The 14,988-nt window shown below is 35.3% G+C and overlaps 1 protein-coding gene across 1 annotated transcript in view; it reads right to left on the bottom strand.

Moving 5' to 3' along the window:
* Nucleotides 1-14,988, bottom strand: part of PRDM1 (PR/SET domain 1) — a 192,789-nt gene that overhangs the window by 107,532 nt on the left and 70,269 nt on the right. The gene's annotated exons all lie outside the window — the stretch shown is intronic.

The raw sequence follows: 14,988 nt of genomic DNA, 5'->3' as shown, positions 1-14,988 counted from the left end.
ATTTTCATTTTCTTTTTTATTCTTTGTTACATGAAATGACTCTCTGAATTGGAAGAGAGAGAGAAGGTGGTGTAAAAGCAAAATCAATTTAAAAAAGAATAAAATCAAAAAATATTTACAAAATACCTTCAGAATCACCCTAGGCTATTCAGGACTGCTGGTCCACTTGAGGATGGCCAGGCCCCTGCTAACAGCCTAGGTCATTTCTTTAGTATTGAGAGATTAAGCAGCAGCTTGAGCAATTTGTGATGCTCATGATTTCTCTTGTATTTCTGGACCAACAAAGAGAGAGTTTACATCTTCAGTTTATTGCTTGGGACTCCCATGTGTCCAATCAGTGGGGAAAGGATGAAGAAGACATCTCCAGCATCCTCAGTTACTGAGCTGTTATCAGCAGCAGGTCAGCTAAAGTTATAAACAACCAATTAAAAACTGTCACTAATTTGATAAATTGCTCAGCCATTGATATTGCTGGGAAAAAAGGAACCAGCAGTTTCTCCTCTCTGCATCCCAAATTCCAGTTTTCAGATGAATAGTTTTCAGAGATCAAATGAGATACTGTAGGTAAAGCAATCTGCAAATCTTAAAGCAACATCTAAAGGGTTAGATGACCTATAATTGTTTCTAGGTCTGCATTAGTACAATAATAGCTATGACAACAGCTAATATTTATATAGCCCTTTTAAGTGTGCAAGGCACTTTTCAAAAGTTATCTCTTTTGATCCTCAAAACAATTCAGTGAGGGACATATTATTATGATTCCCATTTTACAGATGAGGAAAAGAGGGAGGTTAAGTGACTCCTCCAGCGTCACATAGCGTCACATTTCTGATTCAGGATTCAAACTCAGATCACCAATACTTTATACTTGGCACCACCTGCCACATACAACTTCAGAAGGAAAGGCCGAGCAAGGGAGAGTTCTCCAGAGGTAGAATCGACTGAACAAGTTTCTGAAGTACAGAAAAGGGTGGATAGTGAGGAAGGCATTCAAGCTGATATGTAAGTGAGCAGGATGGGAAGCTGGAAGATATCTGAGAACACTTATCTGGCAGAAGTAGAGGGTATATTAGGGAATAGTACGAGATGAGATTAGATAAATCTTTAGGGTAGGATACACATACAATAGACTGAGGAACTTGAATGTTAAAACTAAGGAATCAGGTTTTGTTTCCACAGGTTCAAAGGAGATTACTGTCAATTCTTTACCAGGGCAGAGACATAAAAAACAATGTTAACAAAACATTATCATGGATGCTATATGTAGGTCACCAGCTGAGAAGATATTTCAGGAAGCTTAGTTGTTGTGATATACATAATACTTTCCCTAATAAGGCAATTTGTAAATAAGGAGTAATGGTAGCATAACAGTTCAGTGGATTACAGGTTTAACTTGTAGTCAAAATTAACTGAATTCAAATTTTGCCACAGATACTTACTATTGTTGTTCAATCCATTCTTTTTTAACCTTCTCATTTGGGGTTTCCTTGCCAGAGATACTGGAATAGTTTGCCATTTCCTTCTCTAACTCATTTTACACATGAGGAATAGAAGAAACAGGGTTAAGTGATTTGTCTAGGGTCACACAGTTCATAAGTATGTGAGGCTTGGTTTGAACTCAGGAAGATAAATCTTCTTGACTCCATGTCCAGCACTCTATCTCCTACACCACCTAGCTTCCCTGAGACACTAGCTGTGTGACTTTGGGCAAGTCACTGTATTACCTCTCTTGCCTCAATTTCTTTCTGTAGCAACTACCTCTTCAGTGTTATTGTGAGGACCAAATGAGATAACTTATGTGTATATAGCTCTTTGCAAACCTTAAAGGGCTAAATAAATGTCAATTTTTCTCTTTACTATTTTTTTAAGAAAGAACAGTAAAATTGAAAGAAGTATTTGTTTAATTATCAGCTTAATGTAAAGGAAAACAGTATAGAGTTACTTAAAAAGTCTGAGCAATATAGAGATTACTCTTACTGCAAAGGTCTGACCAAGAAAAATGCCCCCCTCTGTGTCCTGCCTGCATTGTCAGACAAAACCAAAGAATTGATTTAACTAACTCTTGGTCCAAGGGATGATTTTGTTGGAGCCATGGGAAATTGGTAGAACTGTGGAAAAGGCACTAATCAAATATTTAAGAATATTGATTGAAGCATTTAAGAATGTTGGCACAGTGAATAGAGAACAATGAATAAAGTACCAGTCTGGAGTCAGGAGGACCTGAGTTCAAATTCAGCCTCAGGCACTTAATAATTACCTAGCTGTGTGACCTTGGGCAAGTCACTTCACCCCAGCCTTGCAAAAAACCTAAAAAAAACCCCGTTTTATTGGTGATTGTTTTGCTCTGAGGGACTATGAAGAGGGAAACCACCAAAGAGAGCTCTACTCCCTTAGAATATAAGCTTCTTGAGGGCAAAAAATGCTTCATCATTTTTCTCTGTAACCTCAGATCCTAATAGGTTGCCTGGCACCTAGCTGTCAATTAATCCCTGTTGACTTCAGATAACTTAAAGGATGTAAACTTAGATTGCTAAGAGCTGATACTGATGCTAAAAGAGAAATGTAAAGGGGGTGGGATGGAAGGGGCAAGTCTTATTTAAGGAAAGGCAAGCCATTTTAACAAAGTCATGCTTTAACCATTCCTGACATCAAAAATTATGGGTAAATTTTTTTTAGAAGATGCATTAATTTTCTCCACACTATACCTTTTTCCTGATTGCCTCAAAATCTTATGGAACTTGAAAAGAAGTTGAAAATGATCATATAGTAATTAAATGCAATATTACTGCAACATAAGGAAAAAGAAGAGATAGTTTCAGAGGAATATAGAAAAACTTCTTTGGAATGAAGCAGAATTCAAGAGCAGAACCAGGAGGACAATTTAATTGTTAACAACAATGTAAAGAAAAACAACTTTAAAAGACTTAAGAATTCAGATGAAATGAACATTCATGAATTGATGATGATGCATGCTTCCCTACTTTCTGACAGAGAGGTGATAGACTCAAGTTGCAGAAAGAGCCACACTTTAAAAAAAAATGAACAATGTGGGGATTTGTTTTGCTTGACCCTGCATAGTTGTTGAAAGGATTTTGTTTTTCTTTCCTTTTTAAATTGGGTAGGGGATTGGTTAAATACAGAGAGCCAAAAAATTTTAGAAGAAAATATAAAGCCAGAGGCATCATGGACAAGTAGGTCCTCTTGAAAGGTAGGTATTGAATTTTACATGCTATTAAAAAAAATTAAGCCCTACCTAATTGAGATTCACAGTTTCAAGTACAATTTTCTCCTCCAAGTTTACAATGTATTTGGGGAAAAGATCATTTTATTTTGTATTAAAATCAGGATTAGAAAGGAAAGAAAGCTGAACTTTGCATGCTATGCTTAGATTTTAGGAATGGTCTAAATAGGAGAGATAAAGCGTAATTGAAATTTGGCGACACTATTTGCTACCTGGTTTGACTTCCACCTCTACCCTTAACTAGAGCTGTGACTCAGTGAGTCATTTAGAGTACCTCAGTTTTCTTGCCACCAACATAATAGTTATTTTTCTCTAACTCACAGGTCATTGTGAGGATCAAAGGAGATAATTCTTAAATGATTTGTGATGTGTTATTATTTGTTAGAGTAGTTGACTAGACTTAGAATCATAGTTCCTATCCTTGAACCTAGCTCAGATGGAGACTGATGTACTACTAACTTCTTTGAGACTTAGTTTCTTCATCTTTAAAATGCAAATTTTAAGTCCTATCACTTATCTCACATGGTTAAGAGGAACAAATGAAAAAAAATCTATGTTTAAAGTGCTTGGTTAACATTAAAGTCTATATAAATGTGATGTTTTATTATCATTAGAGACAGAGGTGGAAGATGGGTTAGCCTTATAACCTTCCTTAGCCTTGAGTCTTCACTTTCTCTCAACCCACATATTGAATCAGTAGCCAAATCCTTAACATATCTCTGCTTCTGATGCTATCTGTCTACTCCCCAGACTCCTCCATTCCCTTATCACCTCTCACCTATACTATTACAAAATCCTCCTAATTGGTCTCCTCACTTTAAGACCCACCCTCTCTAATCCATTTTCCATATCTGGCCACCAAAGTGATTTTCATAAAGCCCAGGTGTAACCATGTTATTCTATTTAATAAACTCCAATGGCTCCCTTTTCCATATAAGATCACTTATAAACACCCCTGTTTAGCTTTTAAAGTCCTTAACAAGCTGACCTCAACTTACATTCCAGTCTTGTTATGTATTACTCCCCTCACCACACTCCTGAAATCTATCTAGACTAGCTTCTTGCTGGGTCTAACACATTATACTCGGTGTCCTATCTCCTTGCCCCAGTACTGGCTGTCTGTTTGGAATATACTCTTCCTGATTTTCTTTTAAAATTTAACTCCATTAACAACATCTTGTACATTGAGACTGATTCTGCTCCACCTTCCACCTGCCAGTATCCCCTCCTCAATATTTGTTGATTTATTGAAAGATGATTCTTCAGCCAACCCTTAGTGCTACCACTGAATGAATTAAATTCCAAGACAATAGAATTTCATATACTATGTGGTTTTGCTGTAATATCCTCTGTTGTTCCAAATGACACCATATTTTTGGCATTCAGACTAATATTAAGCAAGCACCTTATATGGTCACATGGACATACTCTGAAACACAACAGATTTTTTTTAAAAATAACAATCACATCAGATGACAGTAAAATATCCTGCAATTCAGCTATTACCAGAGAAAACTGAATCCATTATGATATGTATATTAAAGTTTATCACCTCTGGAGGATTGTAAGAAAGCACCTCAAGTGGAATCTAGAACGGATAGAAAGAAGAAAATAGCTCCTATTCACCTTTCTGTCTTAAATGGAACACAAACAATGGTGCTTAGCCAACTTTTCTCTGAGCAACCCATAAAAATTCTTAAGGTTCCTAACCTTCCTGAGGAAAAAAAATACTAACCTTAGTTGATTATAAAGTAAACACGCGGCATATTCTCAATATTATGGGCATCTTTAAGCAATTTCTCACACTTATAATGCATTTATTTTTATGTAAAACAGATGCATGTCTTTGGGGGTAAGCCATGTCTTTTATTCTTATATTGTGAAAGTCCCTTCTAATTAAAACAGGAAATACAAATTTCCTTGTCTAGTTCTAAGGATAAAGCCCACTTAGTTCAAGCAGCTGTTGGCAGTTTCTCATGGAACCTTCTTAAACCATTCATAACTTATTTCTGAATTTCCATTTTTGAAACACCTCTGGAATCCCAATTTCATATCATTTAGGAAATACCATGGGCCCCTGGCATCAAGATTAAATAACAGAACCCAGGAAGAAAGGGAAGAAAGTTCTGGCTTCAAAATGTTTGGGGTTGCTCAGAGTTTTGAGCAGCAGAGGGAGTAGAGCCAAGGGGAGAGAAAAACATTTAAAAGAGAAGAAATCTGTGGACAGTACCATTAGGATGAATAGTTTGTTAATGAATTTCTTTCTTTTTTCTTTTTTTTAAAAAGCAATTCTTCTTTCAACTGCTTTGCATTATAACCTAAATTACAATTAAAAATAATCTGGACCCAGGCTTCTAATTAAAACGTATACCAAGTTCCTTGACTGACCACAGTAAAGGCCAAGCAGTCTCCAAACCACTTCCTCTGCATCAGTCCCTCTTTACGTCTTTCATTTGGGTGAATCATATGTGACTGATAAAATGGGATCCCATTAGAAATGAAAGCAACAAGTTCTGGTAAGTTTATACACTTGTTTCAGTTTCTTCCAGAAGTGATTAGATATGGGTATCTAGTAGGTAAGCTAGGTTTGTTTTTTCCGATTTGTCAGACCTGGATTAATATCCCTACAAAATGCACTTTTGGAATGGTCAATCAGTTCTAGTTAAACAGCTTTTGACAGGGGAGGTGTAAGAGGGAGGGAGAGACTGGGAGGCCAGAAAGCTGCCAACGGATTATCATCCTTCAGGATTCCAAACCTGATATACTCCATGACTTCCAAGTCTTTCGGAAGACCTTGACCAATCCCCTAACTATGTATGTGTTCTCAAAAAAAAAATCAATAGTAATTGGGGGTGTTCAAGACATGAAAAGAAACTTTGTATAGTTTAGTACATAAAGAATGATCATACAATAATTTTGAATAATGTTTCCATTACCTATAATTCCTATTCCCATCAGAAAGCATTTTTGCTGTTGTGAAAATACACCCCAAAACTCACTAAATGGCTGTTTTTTCATATAATTCCAGTCTTATTTAGGTTTACAGGTAAAGAAATCTAATTACTTAATCCAATTTTGCAAATTCAGCAAAGTTAAGGGTCTTGCCTTAAAACAACAACAACAATACTAACTAGCAACTCAAGTGTCAACAATACCCATGGAAACTTTAAAAAACCAAAGTCAGAGGCCAAGGGTTACACCCCTGATTGGGTCAGTAAACATGGCTGTCAAGTTGGTTAATAAACAGCAACTACCCTTTTCAATTACAGCAATAAATTGTTCAATTGGTAAAGTGTCCACAGACCTGCTCCAAACACCTTGTGAACTGTTTAATTAGCAAACTATTGCATCACTCAACAAACAGACATTGGCAAGCAGGAGAAGACAAGGTCCCTTAAGAATTAGCTGTGCTGATATTCCAGTCTGCTGGTTTTTTAAGAAATCTTGTTCAGTTTTCTCCTTTTAAGTTTCAGAAGTTCAAAGGACATATTTTTTTTCCATTTTGTAAATGTTGCAAAAAATAAATATGACCAATATTTCACAGCTAAAGAATCTTAGAGCAAATGACATCATCCCTTGGTTCAATCTATAACAGAGGTTCTTAATCTGGGATTTGTGAATTGTTTTCTTTTAACTATTTTGATAATTATATTTAAATATAATGGTTTCTTCATAATCCATAAGTTTATTTTATGAATTTAAAAACATTTTCGGAAAAGAAGTCCACATGTTCCATCAGACTGCCAAAGGGGTCCATGGCACAAATAAAGTTAAGAAACTCTGCTCTAGGTCAATATCATATCCCAGGAACAAAAGGGAGTTCATCAATCTCCTTTGGTGCAATGTTGGCATTTGTACCCACAAACATATTCATATTAAAAAGAGAAAAACAAGAACTCTCTCACCAATCAAATTTGCTTTGTGTTTCACTATGGGGAAAACCAGAGTGAGTTCTGATATTTTAAAATCCTTCAGTTTATTCAAAGATCCTGAAGTCATTAAGAAGGTGACTCTAATGACCTTCATTGTGAATTGATAATCAGTCAATCAAGCCTGGAAATCGGAGAAAGGTTGAGGAAGGAGAGGTGAGAAGTTTACAGGGGAGTAAGAGTTTATGAACCAAACCCTATGTTCCCCACTGAACAGGTTCCAATACCTCAGTGAGTTGGGATTATCTCTGAATCTATGAGAAGAGAGGCCACAGTCCCAAGCCATTGAGAATGGGAAGTACTACGTGATGCTGAACATCCAGAAATGTTCTTCAAAGTAAAATTCTTCATTATTCACGCCTTGCTTCTCAGCCCTGGAGAATGGGACTCTAGTCTCAGGCTAGCAGGGCAGTATCTCAGTTTCAATTAGTCGTTTATTTCAGAAACATTGTGATTGGGGCGGCTAGGTGGCAAAGTGGATAGAGCACTAGCCCTGGAGTCAGGAGTACCTGAGTTCAAATCCGGCCTCAGACACTTAATAATTACCTAGCTGTGTGTGGCCTTGGGCAAGCCACTTAACCCCATTTGCTATGCAAAAACCTAAAAAAACCCCAAAAAAACAAACCAAACAGAAACATTGTGATATGCTATAAATCCTTCTGGATTGGGAGCCATGTTACTCATGTGACCATGAGCAAGTCATCTTATCATTGCTGAACCTAAATTTTCTCATTTATAAAATGAGGGAGGTTGAAATGAACCAGACATTTTTTTAAAAAAAGTTTTGACAGTTATATCTCTACAGAAATATTTGTAGTTTAATAAATAATACAATCATAACATTTATGCTCCTATGCATTTTATACATTTAAATACATGATTCTGAAAAAGGTCAAAGGCTTCACCAGACTTTCAGAGTGATCCATGACACAAACCCAAAATACTAAGAATCCCTGGACTAAATTATCTTTGAGATCTCTCCAGGTTTTAACTCTATGACCCTATTTATATCAATAGATTATTGAATTTTGTGATTGTTGCCTCCTCCATTTGCTTCCCCTTCGGGGGCATTCCCTGCTTTGCTAAGGTTTTTTGTTTTGTTTTGTTTTGTTTTCTGTTCTCAACCATAGATTCTCCTTTTTAAAATTAATTATTTTTATTTTAAAATTTTTAATTTCTTCCCTTAATTCTTCATTCTTCATTTAAAGCCTTCCAGTCACTCTAATTGTCTTTGTGGTCATTCCATTCTCTCTTCTGGAGTTCTATTTGCAATTAGTGCAATTCTGTCAATCTTTTATCCCAAGGATTTTCATGATAGGAAAGGAGCTGTTTCTTGCTTACTCATTTCCTCAGTCTCTTTACTGTTCCCTTTCCTTCCCCTCCTCCTATTCTCTGGGAATTTCTTTCCTTTCCACTCTTAATTTTTGTTTAGTTTATTTGATGCATGTCTGGCTGCTTTAAGGTAAAGAGGAAGAATGGGGCTTATGTATGCCATCTCACTCAGTCATTTTGCTAGAAGGCCTTATATATTTAACAATGAATCCCTCTTTGGGTTGGTTAATCAAGAGTTGACAAGAAATAGTTAGCCAAACTATGGTGCTAATGAGGCCAAGGTCACTAGTTCAATCCCCATATGGGCCATTTAGTTTCACTTTGTCCCTTGGTCACAGACTGAACCTCAGTACTAATCCATCATTATTTCTGGGGAAGCAATTCAAATGTCTATATACTACCATAGCTGGATATGATTTTGCAAATAAAAGAATACGTATTTCAGTCATAAAGGTAAATTTTAAATTTATTTTTTCTTTGGGGTAGGAAAGTGTTAATAAAAATACTGAATTAATTATCCTCTTCATCAGCATAAGAAATTAGGTTTATTATTATTATCATTAAGAAGTATTAAGGACCTCCTAATTCTCCTTGGTCCTATACCAAGAAGTCCGATAGATTATGGTGCTTGACTATCAGAAACATACAGTAAAAGGAAAGTTAATGAAAATGTACAGACTGATGTATAAAAGAATAAGCTTATCAGAATAAAGGTAAGAAAAATAAAGAGGATAGAGATGGTCAATAAATCAGCAATTAAAATTATTCTTTATATATTGAGGATAAGGCAACTAGATGGTGAAGTGGATAGTGTCAGGCTTGGAGACAGAAAGAATCCTCTTACTGAGTTCAAATCTAGCCTCAGATGCCTACTCACTGTGTGACCCTGGGTAAGTCACTTCACCCTGTTTGCCTTAGTTTCCTCAGGAGCTAGAAAATGAAATGAATGATCCACGACTTCAGTATCTTTGCCAAGAAAATCCCAAATGAAGTCACCAAGAATTAGATACAACTGAGAAATGAATGAACAAGAAATATAGAGAAATAAATGAGGGGCATTCACGGGAAGAAAAAAAAATCACATCCCTTGAGCTTAGGAAAGAAAAGTTTTTTAGAAAGAGAAATGCTCCTTGAGGAGACTTTTTAAAATCTTTTTTGTATCCCTCCCCAATGTCTGACAGGTGCTTAATAAATATTTATTGATTGATTAATAAAACTAAAGTCTTTTTCCTGGTCATGGGCTTAATAAGCAGGGATTTCAAAATCTCTCTTTAAATGGTTAACCATAAAATAACACAGATAAAGTTCATTAGACATTAAAAGGCAGCTTGTTGTGAGAATACAACAGAAAAAAAGCACCGAACCAGAGTCAAAAGATTGGGGCCTGGGTTCTAGTTCAGTCTCAACTATTAATTAGCTTCTGATCTTTTAAGCAAATCTCTTAGTTACTCTACACCTTGTTTCCTTAGCCATAAAATGAGGTGGTTGCACTAGACAATATCCATAGACCCTTTGGGTACTAGGATTTCTCTCTTTTTTTTGTTCATGTTGCAAAACATGCAAGTAAAGTAACAGACAAGCTTTATGTTTAGTGGAAGAACTGTTTTTTCCTTCTTTCTCTTCATTTATAAGAGATTACATATTATAAAGATAGACCAAACATTAGTACGTAAAATTTTTATGGTTAAAAGCAGAAAAACAGAAATATTAAAAGTATCTTTTTCAAGTCATAATGCAATTAAATTATATTTAATAAGGAAACATGAAAATATTAAAAACTTATTTGGAGATTAAACAATCTAATCTTAAAAATGAATGGGTTGAAGAACAAATTAGAGAAAAAATCAGTAATTTAATTAAAGAGTGACAATAATGAAACAACATATCAAAACCTATATATATGTATAGTGAAAATTTATCTTTAAATGTTTATATCAATAAAATAGAGAACGAGCAGACTAATGAATTGAACATTCAGAAGAACAAACTAAAAATTCCCATTTAAACACAAAATTGGAAATTCTAGAAGTTAAATTGAGAGTAATAAAATTGAGAGCAAAATTAATCACGTAAGAGAATCAATGTTATTGGTAAGGATCACAACCACATCTTCTGTGGTTGCTGCTACTACTAATAGCAACAACAATGATGATAATCATAATAATTATAATTAGAGCAGACTGGTGGATACTCTAGCTATGAACTTCACTGAGCTCAACAAACCTATGAAAATAGGCATAATTCATTTCTGGTCTGTACTCAGTCTTCCCAGTTTAGTAAGAACCTGCCAGGGCTTGTTCTCTACCAGCATAACTTTGGAGAACCCAGGGTCATGCCACCATACCCCGATGAGGCATGAGAGTAGGATTTGCTCTGCTTATCTAAAAACCCCAAGGAGACAAAGGCAGGCAAATAGGAATGTAGTTGGGAATTTTGACAAGTCTGTGACCACAATACTAGTAGGAAATGCTGACTTTCAAGGAAGATTAAGAGAAGCAAATCATTTCTTTTGAGTGGAAAAAAAAGGGGTGTGTATGTATGTAAAAGAATAGCATGTTTAATAAAGTCTTCTGGAAAGTACCTGAACATAAATCCTTAGGCAATCCTGTTTATGTAAAGGGTATTTAGAACAGCCTAACCTTCAAGAAGGGACTACAATCAAACAAAAAGTTATCTTGAAAACAAGAGGCAGCCATGGGTCTCAAAGCCAGTAGGACTTACAATCAAGCCCTGTCTCTTACAAATACTGGTGATGTGATCTTAGGCAAGTCACTTGATCTCTCATTTCCCTAAAGCTATAAATTATAGAGAAGGAATGGTAACTTACACTGGTAGAAAGAATTTACTCACTCAAGAGTTTTGTTTTTTTTTTTTGCCAAGGAAATCACCCAATGATTATCTTAAAAGTATACCATTGTTCCATCTCATTACATCAGAAAGCAATATTTAGACTGATAATGCAACTTCTTGTTGTCATTCAGCTGTATCTGACTCTTTGTGACCCACTCGACCATTCTGACCTTGGGGTTTTCTTGGCAAAGCCACTAGAATGGCTTGCCATTTCCTTCTCCAGTGGATTAAAGTAATAGAGGTTGTGACTTGCCCAGATTCACAGTTATTGAATGTGTGAAGCCAGATTTGAACTCCATCTTCTCTACTCTGGTCCCAGTTTTCTATCCCCTGAGTCATCTAGTTACCTCTTCCTTAGAAGAGATACTAATCCAAAACTTTAATCTCTTCAAAAAAGGAGTAAACACACACACACACACCTTTCATACTATTGCTACTTGTTCATAATATTTAAAACTGCAACAGGATCTCGTTCATTCTATATTACTTGCTAAATCTCCAGAGTTTATTCTGTATGAACTTTCACCCAAACAAAATCCTGTAAACACTCAGAAAAATATATGAGGCTATTTTTGTAACTTGAAAGCAAATGAGTTGGAATCTATATTGTTGGGGTCCGGGGGAAGCTGGAAGAATTCTACTCCATCCCCATCCCATTGAAAGATACTGTTGGAATATTTCTCATGCTGCTACTAAAACGAACCATAAAAGGACATTAGCAAAAACCCTTCAATTCTCTTTAACAACCAAATGATAGTCCCCCCCAGAACATTTTAAGAGCACACATATAATTTGCTCATGTGCTAATATAAATAAATGCTTTCCTTTTTCAATAGTAAACTAAACCCTAAGATACTTAGATTAAACTAACAAATTTTCAAAATAACAACACTGTCTTTTAAAATCCAGTTTATCATGGTTCCTTCTATATAATTTAATACAATTAAAATTTTTAATGGATTTGTAGTGAAACTTTTATAGTAATCAAACTAAAATGGCTGTGTTTTTTAAAAAATAAATTCCTCTAAATCTAGGGGAATCTGTCCTATTTTGAACTAAAGCTTTCACTTTTTTGGACTTGCTAATGCAAAACTTATTAACACTTTCAGGAGAAAAGCAGAAAGTGAAACTGGACTAGACTTGTATCAACTAGTTCAAAGTTGATGAAACATCAAATTTTAATCATTTCAGTTCTAACAACCTGCAAGAAATGATTACTGATTAAGAATGATTTGTAAAACTGTCATTTCAAAAAATGTACATATTTCCTTTGTTCAGGAAAAACCTCTGTAAAAGGATTAACACATTGAGGGGAGGGAGAAAGGTAAGGGAGTATTTTAATGATAAATATGCTATTAAATATTCAATACCAAAATCTGATACCTCTGGAAAGAGGGAAAAAAAGTTTGAAAATGTTCATTTAACATGTTGATTGTTGAATAGAGTCATATAATGGCATCACTTACATTTTATTCTTTTGTGAAAGACAAGTTCACAAACACTAGTATTTAGACTAGAATTTCAAATCGATTTCTGAGATATTTTAAAAACTTTAATCTATGACATTTACATCAGAGTAAGTCAGATAAAGTGATGAATTTTAGCACTGAAACCAGCTATAACAAAAAACTTATTGAAAGATATTTTCCTAGAGCAAAGATTTGTCAAATTGTACCAAAAAATACTTAGATTAAGCAAACTTGACAGCCAGTAAATTTACAAAGGCATTTTCAGAACAGAATGCATTCATCCCAGACACTCCAACTCACCTTTTCTAAAAGAAGTTTTTGCCTCCTATAAAGAAAACTTCAGGTTTCAGCACCATGCCTTAACCCTCCCATCCATTCTGAGTCTTTATGATCTGAGTCTTCACAATCTTCCTGGAAAAGTTATCTTGTTGTTCACTTCTTCCCCACTTTTTCTTTATAAGTAGGAGAATAAAGTTATGTCAGCTATCCTAAGCAATCCTTAGTGGCATCATGCACCTGTTCGGACAACGGTCAGTTAAATAAGCAAAGTAACAGCTGAGAAAGTCAGGGCAGCTAACCTATGAACTTAGCCATTTACAGAAACATCTCTTCTTCTTGTCCTTTTTCAATTGAAAATAGTAGTTTAAGTAACATGATTCCTCCCTTTCCTGTTTGAAGAGACAGTGAAAGCCCTCCTGCTGTACATCTACTAGTCTCTCCTCATCTAGGCAATGATTGAAAACCCCAATCCTTAAGGTTACCACATGAACCTAGATCTACAGCGAAAAGAAGACCTATCCCACTGTGGTCATGTTTGTTTAAGTAGCACCCATCCAACTGACAGTTAACCATTAACATGGCTCAAATTACTTGCCCCATAGTCTTCATAAAGTAATTTCCCCCTGTTCAGCTCTTTAAATCAATTCTTCATCTTTCTAATCTTCCTTAAGTATCTTTGCAGATGAGCACCACTGGTCAAAGAATGAAAAGAATCAGACTTAACTGGAGAAATCTCGTCCAGAGTAGTGTCAGGCTAACCTGATTTTCCTATATTAATTGTTTCATGAGAAAGCAATAGAATATAGAATATGCCCCCTAAATATTCTGTAGTAACAGAACTAAGTAACCAGATACCCAAAAGTTGAGTTGATTTTACTCCCACATTTCTGCAGAGTATCTTGAGTTATGACTGATCATCTAAACACAAAGTCCCTGGATCTTATTATTAGTTTCCTGTAGAAAGAGCTTCATTAAAAAATAATTATGACTAATTATTTCTCACTTGTTTCTTCACTTTATTTGGGACTTGTAAAGAGTGCTTCTCTATAGTACTATCTGTGTGGGATATTTTTGTTAATTTTACTTGCTTTGTTGAAAGAAGGGAGAAAAGTGTATAATGGGGCCACCAGTATAATTTCCTAAAGATGTGCTATTAAATTAACAAGTCTATTTTAGACTCTTTGTTTACAGGATTATATTTTGGTATTTTGGTGAGTGAACAGTGAGATGATGACATGTCAAGAGGCTTAGCACTGTAAGAATCTAGATCATAGAACATAGATTTAAGAGGGAAAAGGGACTTTAGAGGTCCTTTATTCCAACTCCCTTATTTAATATATCATGACCCTGAAATCCAGAGAGATTTAATTAAATGATTTACTCAAGGACACTCAGGTAGTAACAAGCAGGGTCAGGATTTTTAATCCAGATTTCAAGACTACAAATTCACCCCTACATCATAGTATGATTTTTTTTTTAAAGAAGAGGTTATACTTCTCTTGATACTGTCAACTTCCAGATATCACTCTGAAATTAATTTTATTCCTGTGTGTGGAGATTTCTTTTTAAGGTCAACCATTTCGGCTAAGCTTTTCTCACAATGCCTTAATTAACTCCTCTCCATTCTCTCTAGCTAGAGGGAACCTCATTAAGTTAGAAATTCAAATTCAATAATAACCTTAATAATCAACCTTAAGAAAAGAGCAGGGGCAATTAGGTGGCACAGTGGATACAGCACCAGCCCTGGAGTCAGGAGGACTAGAGTTCAAATTTGGTCTCAGACACATAATAATTACCTAGCTATGTGACCTTAGGCAAGTCACTTAACCCATTGCCTTGCAAAAACTAAAGAAGAAGAAGAAGAAGAAGAAGAAGAAGAAGAAGAAGA

The sequence above is a fragment of the Macrotis lagotis genome, chromosome 5 (assembly GCF_037893015.1).
Source record: "Macrotis lagotis isolate mMagLag1 chromosome 5, bilby.v1.9.chrom.fasta, whole genome shotgun sequence".
Taxonomy (NCBI): Eukaryota; Metazoa; Chordata; class Mammalia; order Peramelemorphia; family Peramelidae; genus Macrotis; species Macrotis lagotis.
The sequence above is the reverse complement of the archived record's forward strand: the minus strand, read 5'-3'. Positions and strand labels throughout refer to the sequence as shown.